The 18,956-nt window shown below is 33.9% G+C and overlaps 1 protein-coding gene across 3 annotated transcripts in view; it reads right to left on the bottom strand.

The window, feature by feature from the left end:
* Window positions 1-12,499, bottom strand: part of LOC131959052 (serine-rich coiled-coil domain-containing protein 2-like) — a 53,146-nt gene extending 40,647 nt beyond the window's left edge. For all 3 annotated transcript variants that reach the window (XM_059324149.1, XM_059324152.1, XM_059324150.1), the window contains exon 1: window positions 12,087-12,499. The gene's annotated coding sequence lies outside the window, so the exon portion shown is untranslated. The remainder of the gene's footprint in view (window positions 1-12,086) is intronic.
* Between the last annotated feature and the right edge of the window lie 6,457 nt (window positions 12,500-18,956).

Raw genomic sequence — 18,956 nt, 5'->3', positions numbered from 1 at the left:
GGTCAATTTGTGTCTTTTTTGGTCCTTTTTTCCCCCTTTTTGGTAATTTTGTGGTTGTTTTTTGTCATCATCACATCAAGTTTTTTTACTAGTTTTGTGTATTATCTGGTCATTTTGTGTGTTTTTTTGGTCATTTTGCGGTCAATTTGTGTCTTTTTGGTCATTTTCTTTCCTTTTTTTGGTCATTTTTGTGTCTTTTTTTGGTCATTTTGTGTTGTTTTTTGTCATTTTGTAAGTTTTTTTACTAGTTTTGTGTATTATCTGGTCATTTTGTAAGTTTTTTTTACTAGTTTTGTGTATTATCTGGTCATTTTGTGTGTTTTTTTGGTCATTTTGCGGTCAATTTGTGTCTTTTTGGTCATTTTCTTTCCTTTATTTGGTCATTTTGTGGGGTTTTTTGTCATTTTTTTTCTTTTTGGGTTATTTTGGTCATTTTGTGTCTTTTTTTGGTCATTTTGTGTCTTCTGGTCGTTTTGTGTCTTTTTTTGGTTATTTTGTGGTCAATTTGTGTCTTTTTTGGTCATTTTGTGGTCAATTTGTGTCTTTTTTGGTCATTTTGTGGTCATTTTGTGTCTTTTTTGGTCATTTTGTTTCCTTTTTTGGTCATTTTGTTTCTTTTTTGGGTGATCTGAACTGTGCGTGTGAGATGTTGTTAAATTGGGGGTCGCGACTCAAAAAGGTTGAGAACTACTGCACGAAAGGAACTAAACAGAGTTGTCCTGCAGCCACTCCTTTGTTATCTCGGCTGTGTCCTGTTAGAAGACGAACCTTCACCCCAGTCTGAAGTTAATATCATCATATCATCTGTTTATGATGCTATTAAACAGTTGTTACAACACACACCCTTTGGTTTATCATTCATTTGGTGAGTTATTTTGGATTTAATATGCCCTTTAACCCTTTGATGCACAACATGGTCAAAATGAGCCTCATTCATTCTCTTCATGTTATTTAATGCTGCTGTGTGTTTCTGTTCTCTATCTTTTGATATCAACTTATTTTATGATTAAATATTCCAAGGATTCTTTAAATATCTTGTTTTTGATAACAGAAGATCATTATTTCCATTTTGCCTCTCATACTTTATGAAGAAAAAACGTTTTTGTATTTTTACATAGCTAACTACTTGGCTAAGTAGCCTGCTAAGCTAACTACTTAGCCAAGAAGTTAGCTAAGTAGTTAGCTTAGCAAGCTACTTAGCCAAGAAGTTAGCTAAGTAGCTAGAGATTAAAAGAGGTCACAGTAAATTTTGCCTTTATTTCCTTTGTCTGATCCATCTTCATTATGTATGAAAAAAGTTGACAAAGACGAAAACGAAGCACATTTTCACTATAATTTTAGTTAGTTTTGTAACCACACAATACAGTTTCAGTTAATTATCATCATCATGTAACCTTTAACCCTTAAAACAAAGTCTGAAATCTAAAAAAACCCTTTAAAGAAGTGAGGACCGGCCGAAATGTCCTCACTTTGCAAAAATGTCCTCACTCTGTTGGTTAAAATGTGTTCTGGTCCTCACTATGTAGGAAGTACAAGAACACACACACACACACACACACACACACACACACATTCTTGTACTTCTATCTTTGTGAGGACCCTCACTGGAACAGTGAATTCCCTTGCAAGGTTATAATAGTTTTGGATTTTTCATTAGTTTTAGTTTTAATTTTTGTTGTGTATTTTGTTTTCAAATTCAGTTAGTTTTAATGAGTTTTAGAGTGAGTTTGCTAGTTTTAGTTTAGCATTTATTTATTTTTTTAGTTTAGTTTTTATCAGTTTAAGTGTTAGTTGTAGTGTTTTGTAATGGGGTATTTGTTGGGTGGGAGATTAAAAGAGGTCACAGTAAATTTTGCCTTTATTTCCTTTGTCTTATCATCTTCATAATGTATGAAAAAAGTTGACAAAGATGAAAACGAAGGACATTTTCACTATAATTTTAGTTAGTTTTGTAACCACACAATACAGTTTCAGTAAAACTGAAAAACAAAGTCTGAAATCTAAAAAAAAGCCTTTAAAGAAGTGAGGACCGGCCGAAATGTCCCCCTCACTTTGCAAAAATGTCCTCACTCTGTTGGTTAAAAACATGTTCTGGTCCTCACTATGTAGGAAGTACAAGAACACACACACACACACACCCAAACCCAGAGCCCTGCTTCAGGTCTGATATGACACACACAGCATGAATGCCCTGCCTTGTTGGGCGTTAAACCAACAAAAACACATCATCCTCACACACACACACACACACACACACACACACACACACAGTAAATATGGCTGAATGAACCTGAATGAGCCTCACCCACAGAGCAGCAGACAGACAGACAGACAGTCTGTCTCTGATGATCTGAAGCATCTTTGTCGGTCTTTTTTAGCTTCGTTGTTTTTAACCACACCCTTCAGATAAAAAAAAAAACCTCCCAACCTGGTGGAGGTGCTCACTAGAGTCAATGCAATCTGGTTGCATGTAACAGTTAAAGCAGCTGAAGCTTTCACATGTTGCCTGGGAGGCTGAGCGGCCCCGTGGTCCCTCCCCCTCCTCCTCTGCAGACCCTCTGGTCTCATAGCAACTTGGCACAGACAACATCCCTGTTGTCTGGGAGCTGAGAACCTCCACTCACTGCTCCACTCACTCCTCCACCATCACCACCATCATTAATCTGCCACAAAGCACCTCTTTCTCTGCACTGAACTCCTGACAGCAGCAGCAGCAGCAGCAGCAGTAGCAGCAGCAGCCTCCCTCCTGCTTATCCAACACACATAAAAACCTGCTTCTGGAAAGTCCTGCAGCAAATAATGCAACAAACACTTTCACAACATGTCTTCATATTTAAGCCTTATTTTAGCGAGCCGTTTCAGGGAGAGAAAAAAGGAAATAGAATGACCAAAAAAAGACACAAATTGACCACAAAATTATAAAAAAAAGACACAGAATTAACAAAAAAGACACAAAATTAACAAAAAAGACACAAAATGACTAAAAAGAGACACAACATGACCAAAAAAGACACAAAATGACCAAAAATTACACAACTTGACCAAAAAAAGGAAACAAAATGACCGAAAAAAGACACAAATTGACCACAAAATGATCAAAAAGACACAAAATTACCAAAAAAGACACAAAATGACTAAAAAAGGAAACAAAATGACCAAAAAAAGGAAACAAAATGACCAAAAAAAGGAAACAAAATGACAAAAAAAGACAAAAAATTACCAAAAAAAGACACAAAATGACCAGAAATGACACAAAATTACCAAAAAAAACCCACAAAATTACCAATTAAAGACATTAAATGACCAAAAAGACTAAAACACTTTAACACAGTGGAGACAGAGCTGACTTCCAAAATGATTTGGCGACCCCCAGAAATCATCTGGCGACCCCAATTGGGGTCCCGACCCCAAGGTTTAGAATAGCTGGCTGGACAGTTTCGACCGTGATCACATAAGCGACGGATTAAACTTGGGAGACGCAACTGTGGTCTACGTCGCTAACTGTGCACAACGTCAGCAGCTGATCATAAACAAACCAGCATGGCTAATTATGCACAGCGTCTCCGCTGATCATAAACATCGTGATCGTGAATTAACCGGCATCACTAACTGTTCACAGAGTGTCTGGTGCTTGTTGTAAACAAACAGAGATCGCTAAGTGAACACCTCCTGCAGCAGCAGCACATACACACTGTACTGATACAGAGCTAACTGTTAACCTGTTAGCACATACACACTGTACTGCTACAGAGCTAACTGTTAGCCTGTTAGCACATACACACTGTACTGCTACAGAGCTAACTGTTAGCCTGTTAGCACATACACACTGTACTGCTACAGAGCTAGCTGTTAGCCTGTTAGCAATTTGCAGACTGGACGCTAAGGGGTTAACATCCCCTCCGGCTCTGTGACTGCAGCTGGGAGAGACTGCTGCAGGAGGACTGGGCCGCTTCGACAAAATTTTTTGACGGAAATATCACAATTTTAACTTTTAACTTTTTTTCTTTCTTCTCCACACATGAAGGACCATCCGAGAGTTTAAGCTCCATCAATAATGTCAGATTTTTTTCTTTCTATGATAAAAGATGTAAATTTTTTAAAAGAAAACTAAAACGAATGAAAATGTTGGGGTTTTTTTTTGTTGCAGCCCTACAAATATTATGCAACACATATGAGACATAAGCATCAAATAAATCTCCCCTTTGGTTTGAAAAAAACAACAACTTCCTCAACAGCTCAGATGATTTGATCCGAGTGAGGAAACTCTGCAGACAGTCAGAGATGGAAAGATTCACCAAACATTTCCTGCCACCAAAAACCATTAGAGAGAGAGAGAGAGAGAGAGAGAGAGAGAGAGAGAGAGAGAGAGAGAGAGAGAGAGAGAGAGAGAGAGAGAGAGCATCAATTATCTATCAGATATCAAATAACCTCCAGAGAAGAGAGGAGGGAGTCAGCTACAGGAAAACTTTCACAGCTGTATTTTCCACTTGTTTTCTTCTAAATCAAGATACATATTTAATACTATATAATTTTTTATCAGCAGGCAACACAACACAAGTGCATGCCCCCCAGGAAAAAAATGTAAATTTTTAACTTAAATGCATCAATCTTGTGCACTTTGAGAGCTAAATGTGAGCAAACACCCCACACAACATTTTTCATATCAGAACCCATATTCTCCTTTAATAATTCATTAAAAATATGCAATGATTACGATGGAATTAGGGCTGGGCGATATGGCCCTAAAAGAATATCACGATATTTCAGGCTATTTTTGCGATAATGATATTCTTGACGATATTAGGAAATACTTAAAAAGATATAGAGAACATGATTTCTTTTTTAGTCTGTATAAATAATTAAAAATCTAAAATATAGTGTGAAGTGCAAATCTCAACAGTTGCCAAATACAAAAAAATTTACTCTTGAGTATGAGCAAATAATAAAAATAACCATTTAGGGGTTCTGGGGGCATATTTTAATGACATTTTGTAAAGGAGAATAAAGGTTTTGTATGTTTTATTTAAGGCATCTTATTTTGACAGTTTTCTTGTAAATTCTGTGGTGGATTCTCTTAACACACTGTGCTCTTATTTTGAAAGCTGCATGTGTTTAGCGAGAGGGAGTAAGTAGCTTTTTGTGATTAAAACAACTTTAACCACTACATCAACAAGTAGGAATGTTGCCAATATCTAGATATGCAATTTTTTTTTAACCATAAAAAAAATATAACGATATTATCGTGAACGATACGATATGGCACAAGATGGAATAGTGGCATTAGAATGTGCGAGAGGCACCAAATTTAGGCTTTTAGGGCAAAAATGTTCTCCGGGGGAGCATGGCTCCTACTTTGTTTGGGTCCCCCCATCATAGTCTCAGAAAATCCTGGCTGGGTTCACATTTTTGTGTTTTTAAAAGAAAGGCACTTCCCATAAAATATTTTGTCGTTTTTACCCGCAAGCTTCATCATGTAAACGGAGCCTTAATCTCTGAGGTGTTTTACTGGACTTCATTTGTTGTTTCCTCTGATAAATCGACTCTTCGTCTCAGACAGCAGGAGGACAGATTTCAGTTGGAGAAGACAAAGAGAGGAAGAAGTCAAGTGCAGCAGAGTGAAAACATTAGAGAGAGACAGATGGAGAGAAGGACCGGACCCCCGTCTGACTGTAATGGACTCGGAGTCAGCAGGTTCTTCTGGACTGACACCAGATTAACAGCAGCTTCTGTTCTGCTCTGCAGGTGGAAACCAACAGAACCAGCAGACCTGAAGGACGCTGAGCCAGCAGAGACACAAAACTAGCAACTAGACAACCAAAACAACCAACAACAAGAGGACATAACCTGCAACACTAGGGTCGTCAAAAGCATCGATACTCAAAAAAGTATCGATACTAAGGGCGCTTCCACACCTGAAAGTCCGGACCAAGGTCCGTGTTCTGTTACATTGTATACATTTGGTCCGGTTGGTTTTGGTTTCACACTGCAAAAAGAAGAACGGACTTTACAAGACAATTCTACTGGACACGTCATCTCCCTGTGGACTCCCGCGGCTCGCTTTTACGCTGCGTTGTTGGGCCGGCCGGCATCTGACATCCGTGTTTACACAAAATGAATCCGAGTCGCCTTTTACCTGTGTGTCGCTCTCTCATCCTCTCAGAAAACAAATTGAAAGTGTCGTTGTTTTTGTGTGTTTTCTCGAGTTGGCTCTTTATAAAGTCGTCCGACCAGATTTCAATGAGGCATCCAATCTCCTCATCTCCCCATGTACTGCCGCGGCTCATTTTGTCATATATATTTTTGTTTTATCTGCTGTAACGGCTGATTGAGTTTGCTGTAACGGCTGATTAGTGTGAAATAACTGCTTTTACCTTATTTCGAGAGCAGAAGAAGAAAAACACTTCCTGCCATTGATACGAAGGTCCGAACTATAAAAAAAGTTGTGTTCACACTGCAAAAGGTTCGGACCTTGGTTCGTTTGATCCGGACCGAGACCACCTCTTTTGGTCGGACCAAACTTTGGTCCTTTGGTCCGGACCGTGGTCCGCGGCACCTTTCACACCAGGAATTTAGGTTCGGATCAAACTGAAAAGTCCGAAAGTCCGGACCAAACGAGATAGGTGTGAAAGCGCCCTAAAACGTTGTATCCGGATATGATACCTATTTTCAAAAGTATAATGTTGGCCGTGTTATTATTAGCCGTTAGCCGCAGCTAGCAATTAAAGGCTGACGTCACATTAATGATTATAAACAACGTAAATAAATAAATCAGGCACATAGTATGCCCATATTATGTTAATTGACACAGTGTCAGTATACATAAACATAGAGTTAATAAGTTTACATAAATGTTGGTGACTGAAAAGTGTTATTTTCTCTCTTGAAGTCCCAGAATGAAGCAGAGAAAAGTCGACCTGCAACCAAACAGCAACACAAACAGCCCAAAATATTGTTCTAATTGTTATTATTTATTGTATTTATTTATATTCTGCACTACCTCAGACCTGAAGCTTGTTATCATGGTTGCAGTTTCTTTTTGCACAACTTGTTTTTTATTATAAATATTTAACCTGTTTGGTTCTGTTCATTTTTACATGTTGCATTTTTCTTGTTAATAAAAATATTTCTGTTAAATTTTGGGGTCTTTGTTTTTAGTGGTATCGAGTATGGAATATTTTCCTGAGTATCGGTATCGAGTTGAACATTTTAGTATGGTGACAACCCTATGCAACAGAAGAAACAAACTGGGAGGACAGAATGAACAAGACAGAACCAGCAGAAGCAAAGAACTGAATGTAATAATGTCCAAAAACTTAATAAAAATCTGCAGCTTTTAATGCATTAATACCTCAAACGTAATAGCCTTATATCGTTCCGACTTTCAGTGTAAATTAAACACACCATAAGGCGTTACGGTAAGAACGTGTTAGACCCGCCTTCAAAATAAAAGCAAACACATGTAGCTTTCAAAATAAGAGCACATGGATGTGTTAACAGAATCCACCACAGAATTTACAAGAAAAATGTCAAAATATGGCGCCTTAAATAAAACATAGAAGAACCCTTATTCTCCTTTACAATAATTCATTAAAATATGCGATTATTAAGATGGAATAGTGGCATTAGAATAAGCGAGAGGCACCAAATTTAGGCTTTTAGGGCAAAAATGTTCTCCGGGGGAGCATGGCCCCCTATACCCCCCTACTTATTTATTTTATAAAGTTTGTTTTTTGTTGTTGTTAAAACTGTATTTGCAGTATTTGTAAGACTCTACATTTAAGTATTTTTAATAAATGTCTTATAATTACACATAATAGTCATAATTTCAAAATTCCTGTCAACTTTTAACATTTTAAGCCGGAGGGCTTCTCTGTCACCAGGCTAAGTAGGTTTTCTGGGGGGAAACCCTGTATTAGATACTATTGTTAGAAAAATTGCATGAGGAAATCTTAAAAATTCAATTTTCAAGGTTTCCTCAAGCATTTTTTCCTTTTTTTTCCTCAAACACTATGAATATAAAAATATATCACTATAAATATTATTGCACTTTGTCTTTTTTAATGATTTTGTGTCATTTCTAAATAATGTTGTGTCTTTTTTAATAATTTTGTGTCTTTTTTTGGTAATTCTGTGTATTTTTTTGGTCATTTTGTGTCTTTTTCTTTGGTCATTTTGTTTCTTTTTAAGTAATTTAGTTTTTTTCCTGTCATTTTGTGTCTTTTTTGGGTCATTTTGTGTCTTTTTTAAAATAATTTTATGTCTTCTTTTGGTCATTTTGTGTCTTTTTTTAATACGTTTGTGTCTTTTTTGGTAATTCAGTGTATTTTGTTGGTCATTTTGTGTCTTTTTCTTTGATCATTTTGTTTCTTTTTAAGTAATTTAGTTTTTTTCCTGTCATTTTGTGTCTTTTTTGGTAATTCTCTGTCATTTTTAAATAATTGTGTCTTTTTTTTGTAATTTTGTGTATTTTTTTGGTCATTTTGTGTCTTTTTGGGCCATTTCGTGTCTTTTTAAAGTAATTTAGTGTTTTTTCTGTCATTTTGTGTCCTTTTTTAAAATAATTTTGTGTCTTTTTTTGGTCATTTTAATACTGCCTCCAGCGGCCCCCAGGTATTTTGAGTTTGAGACCCCTAATGTAGAGGTAAAATTATAAGATACTATGAATATAAATATATTGCACTATAAATATTATTGCACTTAGACGGTAAATATGATTTAAAGCTACCTCAGGATTAATATAAAGGCTCTATAACAGGTAATGAAGGACAACCAGCTGCTAGCTCCCTGAAATATACCGTGTGTCATGTTAAATGTGTGTATATTTCACTATAATGTAACATAGATGTGTTATAGTTACATTTAAAGGGGATTTCTGCTGTAAAACTATGTATGTAAAGGAGGAGAATGAGAAGGAGTGGTAGCATGTAGAGCATGGGTAATTTTGTGTCTTTTTTTAATAATTTGGCGTCTTTTTTTAAGATTTTGTGTCATTTTTAAATAATTTTGTGTCTTTTTTAATAATTGTGTGTCTTCTTTTGGTCATTTTGTGTCTTTTTTTAATAAGTTTGTGTCTTTTTTAGTAATTCTGTGTATTTTTTTTGTCATTTGTGTCTTTTTTTTTGGTCATTTTGTTTCTTTTTAAGTAATTTAGTTTTTTTTCCTGTCATTCTGTGTCTTTTTTTGGTCATTGTGGGGTTTTTTTTTGGTCATTTTGTGTCTTTTTTTAATAATGTTGTGTCTTTTTTAAATAATGTTGTCTTTTTTTAATAATGTTGTGTCTTTTTTTAAATAATGTGTCTTTTTTGTAATTCTGTGTCTTTTTTTGGTAATTTTGTGTTTATTCAGTCATTTTGTGTCTTTTTTTAGTCATTTTGTGTCTTTTATTGATCATTTTGTGTCTTTTTTGTGTCATTTTGTGTCTTTTTTTAGTCATTTTGTGTCTTTTATTGGTCATTTTGTGTCTTTTTTGTGTCATTTTGTGTCTTTTTTTAGTCATTTTGTGTCTTTTATTGGTCATTTTGTGTCTTTTATTGGTCATTTTGTGTCTTTTTTGTGTCATTTTGTGTCTTTTTTAAATAATGTTGTGTCTTTTTTGTAATTCTGTGTCTTTTTAAAGTAATTTAGTGTTTATTCAGTCATTTTGTGTCTGTTTTTAGTAATTGTGTCTTTTATTGGTCATTTTGTGTCTTTTTTTAATAATTTTGTGTCTATTATTGGTCATTTTGTGTCTTTTTTGTGTCATTTTGTGTCTTTTATTGGTCATTTTGTGTCTTTTTCAAATAATTTTGTGTCTTTTTTGTGTCATTTTTACACTAGAAACATGTCAACTTCACCTATATGCTGTTAGCTAGCTGGTAGGAGCTCTATCGGTGCCTATTTCACCTGCTAGCTCCCTGAAATATACCGTGTGTCATGTTAAATGTGAATATATTTCACTATAATGTAACATAGATGTGTTATAGTTACATTTAAAGAGGATTTCTGCTGTAAAACTATGTATGTAAAGGAGGAGAATGAGAAGGAGTGGTAGCATGTAGAGCATGGGTCATTTTGTGCCTTTTTTAATAATTTGGCGTCTTTTTTTAAGATTTTGTGTCATTTTTAAATAATTTTGTGCCTTTTTTAATAATTTTGTGTCTTTTTTTAATAAGTTTGTGTCTTTTTTGGTAATTCTGTGTATTTTGTGGTCATTTTGTGTCTTTTTTTTTGGTCATTTTGTTTCTTTTTAAGCAATTTAGTTTTTTTCCTGTCATTCTGTGTCTTTTTTAAATAATTTTGTGTCTTTTTTTGGTCATTTTGTGTCTTTTTTTAGTAATTTTGTGTCTTTTTTTGGTCATTTTGTGTCTTTTATGGGTCATTTTGTGTCTTTTTAAAATAATTTTGTGTCTTTTTTAATAAGTTTGTGTCTTCTTTTGGTCATTTTGTGTCTTTTTTTAATAAGTTTGTGTCTTTTTTGGTAATTCTGTGGATTTTTTTGGTCATTTTGTGTCTTTTTCTTTGGTCATTTTGTTTCTGTTTAAGTAATTGAGTTTTTTTCCTGTCATTCTGTGTCTTTTGTTGGTCATTTTGTGTCTTTTTTGGGTCATTTTGTGTCTTTTTTAAATAATTTTATGTCTTCTTTTAGTCATTTTGTGTCTTTTTTTAATAAGTTTGTGTCTTTTTTGGTAATTCAGTGTATTTTTTTGGTCATTTTGTGTCTTTTTCTTTGATCATTTTGTTTCTTTTTAAGTAATTTAGTTTTTTTCCTGTCATTTTGTGTCTTTTGGGGCCATTTTGTGTCTTTTTAAAGTAATTTAGTGTTTTTTCTGTCATTTTGTGTCCTTTTTTTAAATAATTTTGTGTCTTTTTTTGGTCATTTTAATACTGCCTCCAGCGGCCCCCAGGTATTTTGAGTTTGAGACCCCTAATGTAGAGGTAAAATTATAAGATACTATGAATATAAATATATTGCACTATAAATATTATTGCACTCGGACGGTAAATATGATTTATAAGCTACCTCAGGATTAATATAAAGGCTCTATAACAGGTAATGAAGGACAACCAGCTGCTAGCTCCCTGAAATATACCGTGTGTCATGTTAAATGTGAATATGTTTCACTATGATGTAACATAGATGTGTTATAGTTACATTTAAAGAGGATTTCTGCTGTAAAACTATGTATGTAAAGGAGGAGAATGAGAAGGAGTGGTAGCATGTAGAGCATGGGTCATTTTGTGCCTTTTTTAATAATTTGGCGTCTTTTTTTAAGATTTTGTGTCATTTTTAAATAATTTTGTGCCTTTTTTAATAATTTTGTGTCTTTTTTTTAATAAGTTTGTGTCTTTTTTGGTAATTCTGTGTATTTTGTGGTCATTTTTTTTTTGGTCATTCTGTGTCTATTTTTTGTAATTTTGTGTCTTTTTTTGGTCATTTTGTGTCTTTTTTGGGTCATTTTGTGTCTTTTTTAAATAATTTTGTGTCTTCTTTTGGTCATTTTGTGTCTTTTTTTAATAATGTGTCTTTTTTGTAATTCTGTGTCTTTTTTTGGTAATTTTGTGTTTATTCAGTCATTTTGTGTATTTTTTTTGGTCATTTTGTGTCTTTTTTTAGTCATTTTGTGTCTTTTATTGGTCATTTTGTGTCTTTTTTGTGTCATTTTGTGTCTTTTTTAAATAATGTTGTGTCTTTTTTGTAATTCTGTGTCTTTTTAAAGTAATTTAGTGTTTATTCAGTCATTTTGTGTCTTTTTTTAGTAATTGTGTCTTTTATTGGTCATTTTGTGTCTTTTTTTAATAATTTTGTGTCTATTATTGGTCATTTTGTGTCTTTTTTGTGTCATTTTGTGTCTTTTATTGGTCATTTTGTGTCTTTTTTTAAATAATGTTGTGTCTTTTTTGTAATTCTGTGTATTTTCACACTAGAAACATGTCAACTTCACCTATATGCTGTTAGCTAGCTGTTAGGAGCTCTATCGGTGCCTATTTCACCTGCTAGCTCCCTGAAATATACCGTGTGTCATGTTAAATGTGAATATATTTCACTATGATGTAACATAGATGTGTTATAGTTACATTTAAAGAGGATTTTATGCTCTAAAACTCACCTGCCGGGCAGACGGAGCATCAGACGTCAAAATGCGGAAATAGTGAAGGAGAGACGTTTGAATGAAACCAGCAGGACCTCAGTAAAGATGTTTTGGTGTTAAATCCACGCGGAGGAGGTGTGAGGAGCGATAGGAGGTGATAAAAGTCCAGAAAAACACCGAGAAACGGAGGTAAAATCCAGCTGTTTCTGCTGCTTCTGCTGCTTCTCTCCGGCGGCCTGTAGCGGCTCTACGGGGTCTCCGGCAGATGTGTGTCACCTGCACGGGCTCTCTAACCGTCAGCAGGTAACTGTCAAAACGAACATCCGCCTGTTTTTGTTGTTGTTTTTTTGTTTGTGTTAACGTCCTTTTGTTGTTTGTGTTTGCACATGTGCAGAGGACGAGCCGCTGCTGCTGCACGAGCTGCTGAATCATCCACACACACACACACACACACACACACACACACACACGGGAGAACAGCTGACAATGACGTCATCGGCCCACTGTAAACATAACCCTTTCGTCACCAGTTTCCGGTGCTTTAACCCAGTGGTTCTCAACCTTTTTGAGTCGCGACCCAAAATGATCAGAAAAAGACACAAAATGACAAAAAATAACCACACAAAAGACACAAATTGACCAAAAAAGACACAAAATGGCCAAAAAAAGAAACAAAGTGACTAAAAAAAGACACAAAATGATTAAAAAAAGACACAAAATTACCAAAAAAAGACACAAAATGACCAAAAAAAGAGACAAAATGACCAAAAAAGACACAAAATTACCAAAAAAGACACAAAATGACAAAAAAGACACAAATTGACCACAAATTGATTAAAAAAAAGACACAAAATGACCAAAAAAGACACAAAATGACAAAAAGACACAAATTGACCAAAAAAGAAACAAAATGACAAAAAAAGACACAAAATGACTAAAAAAAGACACAAATTGATCAAATAAAGACACAAAATGACCCAAAAAAACCCACAAAATGACAAAAAAAGACACAAAATGACCAAAAAAGGAAACTAAATGACCAAAAAAGACACAAATTGACCACAAATTTATCAAATAAAGACACAAAATGACCAAAAAAGACACAAAATGACAAAAAAAAGACACAAAATGACCAAAAAAGACACAAAATGACCCAAAAAAGACACAAAATGACTAAAAAAAGACACAAAATGACTAAAAAAGGAAACAAAATGACCGAAAAAGACACAAAATGACCAAAAAAGACACAAAATTAGCTAAAAAGGAAACAAAATGACCATAAAAAGGCACAAAATGACAAAAAAAGACACAAAATAACAAAAAAAGACACAAAATGACCAAAAAAGGAAACTAAATGACCAAAAAAGACACAAATTGACCACAAATTGATCAAATAAAGACACAAAATGACCAAAAAAGACACAAAATGACAAAAAAAAGACACAAAATGACCAAAAAAAACACAAAATGGCCCAAAAAAGAAACAAAATGACCAAAAAAGACACAATTTGATCAAAAAAAGACACAAAATGACTAAAAAAAGACATGAAATGACCAAAAAGACTAAATCACACTAACACATGAACACTTTAACACAGAGCTGACTTCCAAAATGATTTGGCGACCCCCAGAAATCATTATTTATGTATTTATTTTTGTATTATTTAGATGTTTCTCAAATATTATGAATGTAATGTTTACCCTGTTACTTCTGTTACTGCACTACTGCTGTATATGTGAAATAAATTAATGTGAAATAAATAAAATAAATTAAAAAATAAGAACCCAGACCCAGTAATCCTTAAAATAAAATTATGGTGGATATACCACAGACCAAGTGGACCACATAGAACACATTTATGATGTTTAAAAAATAAAAATACTACCCCTAAATGTCAAACATCTGTGATGTGACATATACGTTTCATTGAGAGTTTATTGTATTTATGTTTATGATATTTCTTATTTTCAATAAATAAACTAGACATCTTTTCTGCTTACAGAAACACAAATTTTCCTTTTTCTTAGCATCTTCAAAACAAATTGTGACATCAATAGTGCTGTTTAACAACAAATTATTTTTCAGTTTTGTTTTTAAGTAACAAAATAAGAATAATAAGTTTCCATGTGCAATTAAATGCATCGACTCTTTTTTAGCAAAGTAAAAAAAAAAACACCTCGAAGTGTATTAACATGATTTTCCTTTTTTGCAGAGGTTTTTCTAATTTAGCTTTGTGCATTTAGCATTTGTAATGCAAACTTTTGTGTTTACTGTAATTTCTTTGTGTTTTTATCCATGTTTTTTGTAATTTTTTTTTGTGTTTTTGTGTGTGTTTTTGGTTTGTTTTTCATGTTTTATGTGTGTTTTTTGTCATTTTTTGTGTGTTTTTTTGGTTTGTTTTTCATGTTTTATGTGTGTTTTTTGTCATTTTTTGTGTGTGTTTTTGGTTTGTTTTTCATGTTTTATGTGTGTTTTTTGTCATTTTTTGTGTGTGTTTTTGGTTTGTTTTTCATGTTTTATGTGTGTTTTTTGTCATTTTTTATGTGTGTTTTTGTGTTCAAAATGTTGATTAAAAAATAATCAGGTCATATAGGTGAGGTTGTGCTAAAAACAATTATACCAACACGTCATGGTAAAGATTTTTAAGTGGTTTATACAGGCAGAATGAAAAATAGCCCAAAACTCCAAAGGGTTAAGTCATGTGAATGGGTGTCAAACTCAAATACACAATGGGCCAAAATGTAAAACTTGAATAAAATCGCGGGCCAACATTGAACAAATAAACCTTTTAATATATACCAAACATGTTTTGCTTTAACATTAAATATGGAACCAGCAACGCTTATAAACATACAATATATAACTAAATAGTGCAGACATGCAAAATCAAATTTCAAAATAAAAAACACATCAGTGTCATTAATTTATTAAATAAAAAATAAATAAAAATCCTATGCCTCTTTTCTATTTGCATCCTTCTGATTTAAATATCAAAATAAACTTTTTCAACAGGTTAATAAATTCTGCCTTTCTTTTCGCCATTTTTGGGAACGGAGACAGCTCTAGCTTGAGGTTGCTATGACGACTGTCACTAAGGAGCGTTTCTGGGTCCTAATTTTTTGTAATTTCTTTGTGTTTTTATCTGTGTTTTCTGTAACTTCTTTGTGTTTTTTTTTGTTTTTTATGTGTGTTTTTGTCTGTGTTTTTTGTATTTATATTATGTTTATAGTGTGTTTTGAGTGTGTTTTTTGTAATTTTGTGTGTTTTTGTAATTTCTTTGTGTTTTTATCCGTGTTTTCTGTAACTTCTTTGTGTTTTTTTGTTTTTTATGTGTGTTTTTGTCTGTGTTTTTTGTATTTATATTATGTTTATAGTGTGTTTTGAGTGTGTTTTTTTGTAATTTTGTGTGTGTTTTTGTAATTTCTTTGTGTTTTTTTGTTTTTTATGTGCGTTTTCTCTGTGTTTTTTGTACTTATATTATGTTTATAATGTGTTTTGAGTGTGTTTTTTTTGTAATTTTGTGTGTGTTTTTGTAATTTCTTTGTGTTTTTTTGTTTTTTATGTGCATTTTCTCTGTGTTTTTTGTACTTATATTATGTTTATGGTGTGTTTTGAGTGTGATTGTATGTGTTTTTTTTTTAAATTTTGTGTGTGTTTTTGTATTTTTTGTGTGTGTCCTGATTGACGCCCCAAAACAACAGCAGGGCATTGTGGGATTTGTAGTATTAGCTGTAAATGCGCCGTATAATACCGGCGGGTCAGCTTTTATAGTACAATAATAAGATAATAATTTGGTATTGCCTCAAGGGCCAAATAAAATTACACTGCGGGCCAAATTTGGCCCAAGGGCCAGAGTTTGACACCCCTGTTATAGAAGATTTAAAGTGGTTATTCATGTTTTCAGGTCTGATATTCCACAACTTTGGGCTGTAAAATGAGCAATAACAAAAACTGGTAACTTGTATTTGTTTGTTTTTGTGTTTCCTTCTTTACAATGAACTGTGTAAAGTGCATATAAGTGAATTATGATGTAAAATACAACATGCAGCGCTGCAGTTATTAACTCATGATATGGTGGCTGACTAATCTTTGCTATTCAACATGTGTAATATTCTATCTGTCCTCTCTGTGGAGCCATAATGTAGAGACTCCAGAGGTGCACTGACCTGTCGTCACCACTGGGGGGCAGCAGTTAGCAACTCTTCATGTGAGAGAAACTCTGGAGACAAGAGCTTATTACTCACATACACTTCTGGTTTATAGATCTGGATCATATGATGACTTTCTGTATCATCAATAAAAATGCAGACATGAAAACAGCTTTCTGTGCTGTTTATTCATACCTTCTTTTTAAACAAAACTTCAATTAAACTAAATGTAACCTTAAAAAACAAGAATTAAAACTGTAATATTATCTGTCATATTTAATGCAATGTGTTGTATAAAGAGTGAAAAAGTAGCCAAATTAACAGACACGAGATCAAAGTTCACACATAAACACACAGAAAATATGGCACATTCTTATTACACTGACAGTGATACAATAGTAGTAGTGTGTTTCTGACACTTTATAGCGCCAGTAAAGAAATAAAAACCTGAGATGAGCTGAGGAGGTGGAGCAGGAACAACAAGACTAAAAGCTGAAAACAAGTTAAAACCAGAATACCACTGTGGTCTCTCTCTACAGACGAGGAGAATCTAATGTGGAAAGTCAGATTTTATGTAATATATAAAATATATAAATGTGGTATAAAATATGAGACAAATCTGGCCTCAGCTTGAATCCATTCTCCATGATCTGTGTTTGTTATTCTGCATGTAAAACATAAAACAGACTATCTGTGACTGTGTTTATGGTTCAATCTCCATATTATTCAGATGGGCTATAAAACAAGTACTTTATTATTGACCAACCAGTCATATGGTGATTATTCCTAAAGCATATCTGAACATGATGTTTACAACATAAAGAACCACTGAGACAGAATAAACTATTTAAGGTTGTAAAAGTACAAACATCCTCTCACACACAGATCAGCTTTTCTTGGTAGAATCACAACTATTGTTCTGGGGAAATCTGCTTTTATGTAATTTATGTGAATATTTGAGTCATAAAATGAGGAAAGGTTGTAGTAGTACTAAGTTGTAGTAATATTAAAGGCCTGGCCCTGATCCTCTTCTGGAGCTGGGAGCCTCTTTCAGTCTTTCTGCTTCATGGATTCACCATCATGCATTACAATAACTAATAACAGTCTTCATGTCAAATGAATATGTCTACATCAGCGGTTCCCAAACTTTTTTAGCCGTGCACCCCCTTCTAAGTCCCAACTGTGTTGACGCACCCCCAATCCCCCACACCTTCAAAAACAAAATGCAATAATATTTTTTATAGCCATATTAAAGGTGGAGGATGATGACAGGCTCAGGATCAGAGGCAGAAAGCAGATCAGATGGGAAAATGTTATATTTTGAGCTGCGTTGAACAAAAATTGCAGCAAATTTAAATGAGCGTGGAGTGAACACAACCCCGTCATCATAACACAGGCTGGAAAAATGATACAAGAACAAGAAGATAACTTCTTCTACGCTTCATTATAAGATCAAAAACAACCAAAAATAGATGCAAAAATGACCAAAGATGACACAAAATTATCAAAATAGGCACAAATTGACCAAAAATACATGTAAAAATTACCAAACAACCAAAAAATAGATGCAAAAATGACCAAAAAATGACACAAAATTGAATAGCCTGTATTAATTAATTAATTAATTAATAACACGTCTTTATTGTGTGGGGGAAAAAAATGTAATTGTGTAAGTATCAGACCGCCATTACATTTTTCATCTCGCGCACCCCCTAGCAGCAGCTCACGCACCCCCAGGGGTCCACGCACCACACTTTGGGAATCCCTGGTCTACATTAATGTTAATAACATGTTCAACCATGTGTCCTAAATGTATTTATAGATCAAGTGTGAGTCCACAGAGAGACACAGAGAATATCAGACAACTGAAAGTGATCCTGTAAATCATCCAGTCGTCTGTTTAAAGCTTCTGTATTGGGGCCTTTGTTAGCTGAGTCATCAGTTCTTTCCTTCACCTGTTTCCTCCCACTGATGCACTTCTGCCTCACCTGTGTCTCCAACCAACAGCTGCCAGAGGCGAGGCCTGGACTGTTGAGGTGAAAGGGGCAAAGTGCAAATTTCACACACAAGAGCTGCAGGCCGGACTCGATCCTGTACACTGCACCCTTAAAACCAGATCAATGAAAGCTGCCAGCAGTGATGAACTGGCCCGAGCAGAGTGACCTGATGATTATTTGGTTCTTAGCAAGATTAAAAAAACTTTTTGTCTCTCTTTTTTTGTGTTTTTTTGTGTTTTTTTGTGTTTTTATGTCTTTTTTGGTCATTTTACGTCCTTTTTTTTGTCTTTTTGTATCTTTTTTTGGTATTTTTGTATCTTTTTTTGGTAATTTTCTTTCTGTTTTTTTGGTCATTTTGTGTCTTTTTACATCTTCTTTTGTTCACAAAATGACCAAAAAAGACAAAAAAATGTAGAAAAGAGATAAATGAAAGCTGCCAGCAGTGATGAACTGGCCCGAGCAGAGTGACCTGATGATTATTTGGTTCTTACCAAGATAAAAAAAAACCTTTTTGTGTCTTTTTTTGTGATTTTACGTCTTTTGTGTCTCTTTTTTGTGTCTTTTTATGTCTTTTTTGGTCATTTTACGTCTTTTTTGGGTCATTTTCTTTCTTTTTTTGGTCATTTTGTGTCTTTTTTTGTGATTTTACGTCTTTTGTGTCTCTTTTTTTGTGTCTTTTTATGTCTTTTTTGGTCATTTTACGTTTTTTTGGGGTCATTTTCTTTCTTTTTTTGGTCATTTT

This window comes from Centropristis striata, chromosome 21, assembly GCF_030273125.1.
Source record: "Centropristis striata isolate RG_2023a ecotype Rhode Island chromosome 21, C.striata_1.0, whole genome shotgun sequence".
Classification (NCBI taxonomy): Eukaryota; Metazoa; Chordata; class Actinopteri; order Perciformes; family Serranidae; genus Centropristis; species Centropristis striata.
The sequence above is the reverse complement of the archived record's forward strand: the minus strand, read 5'-3'. Positions and strand labels throughout refer to the sequence as shown.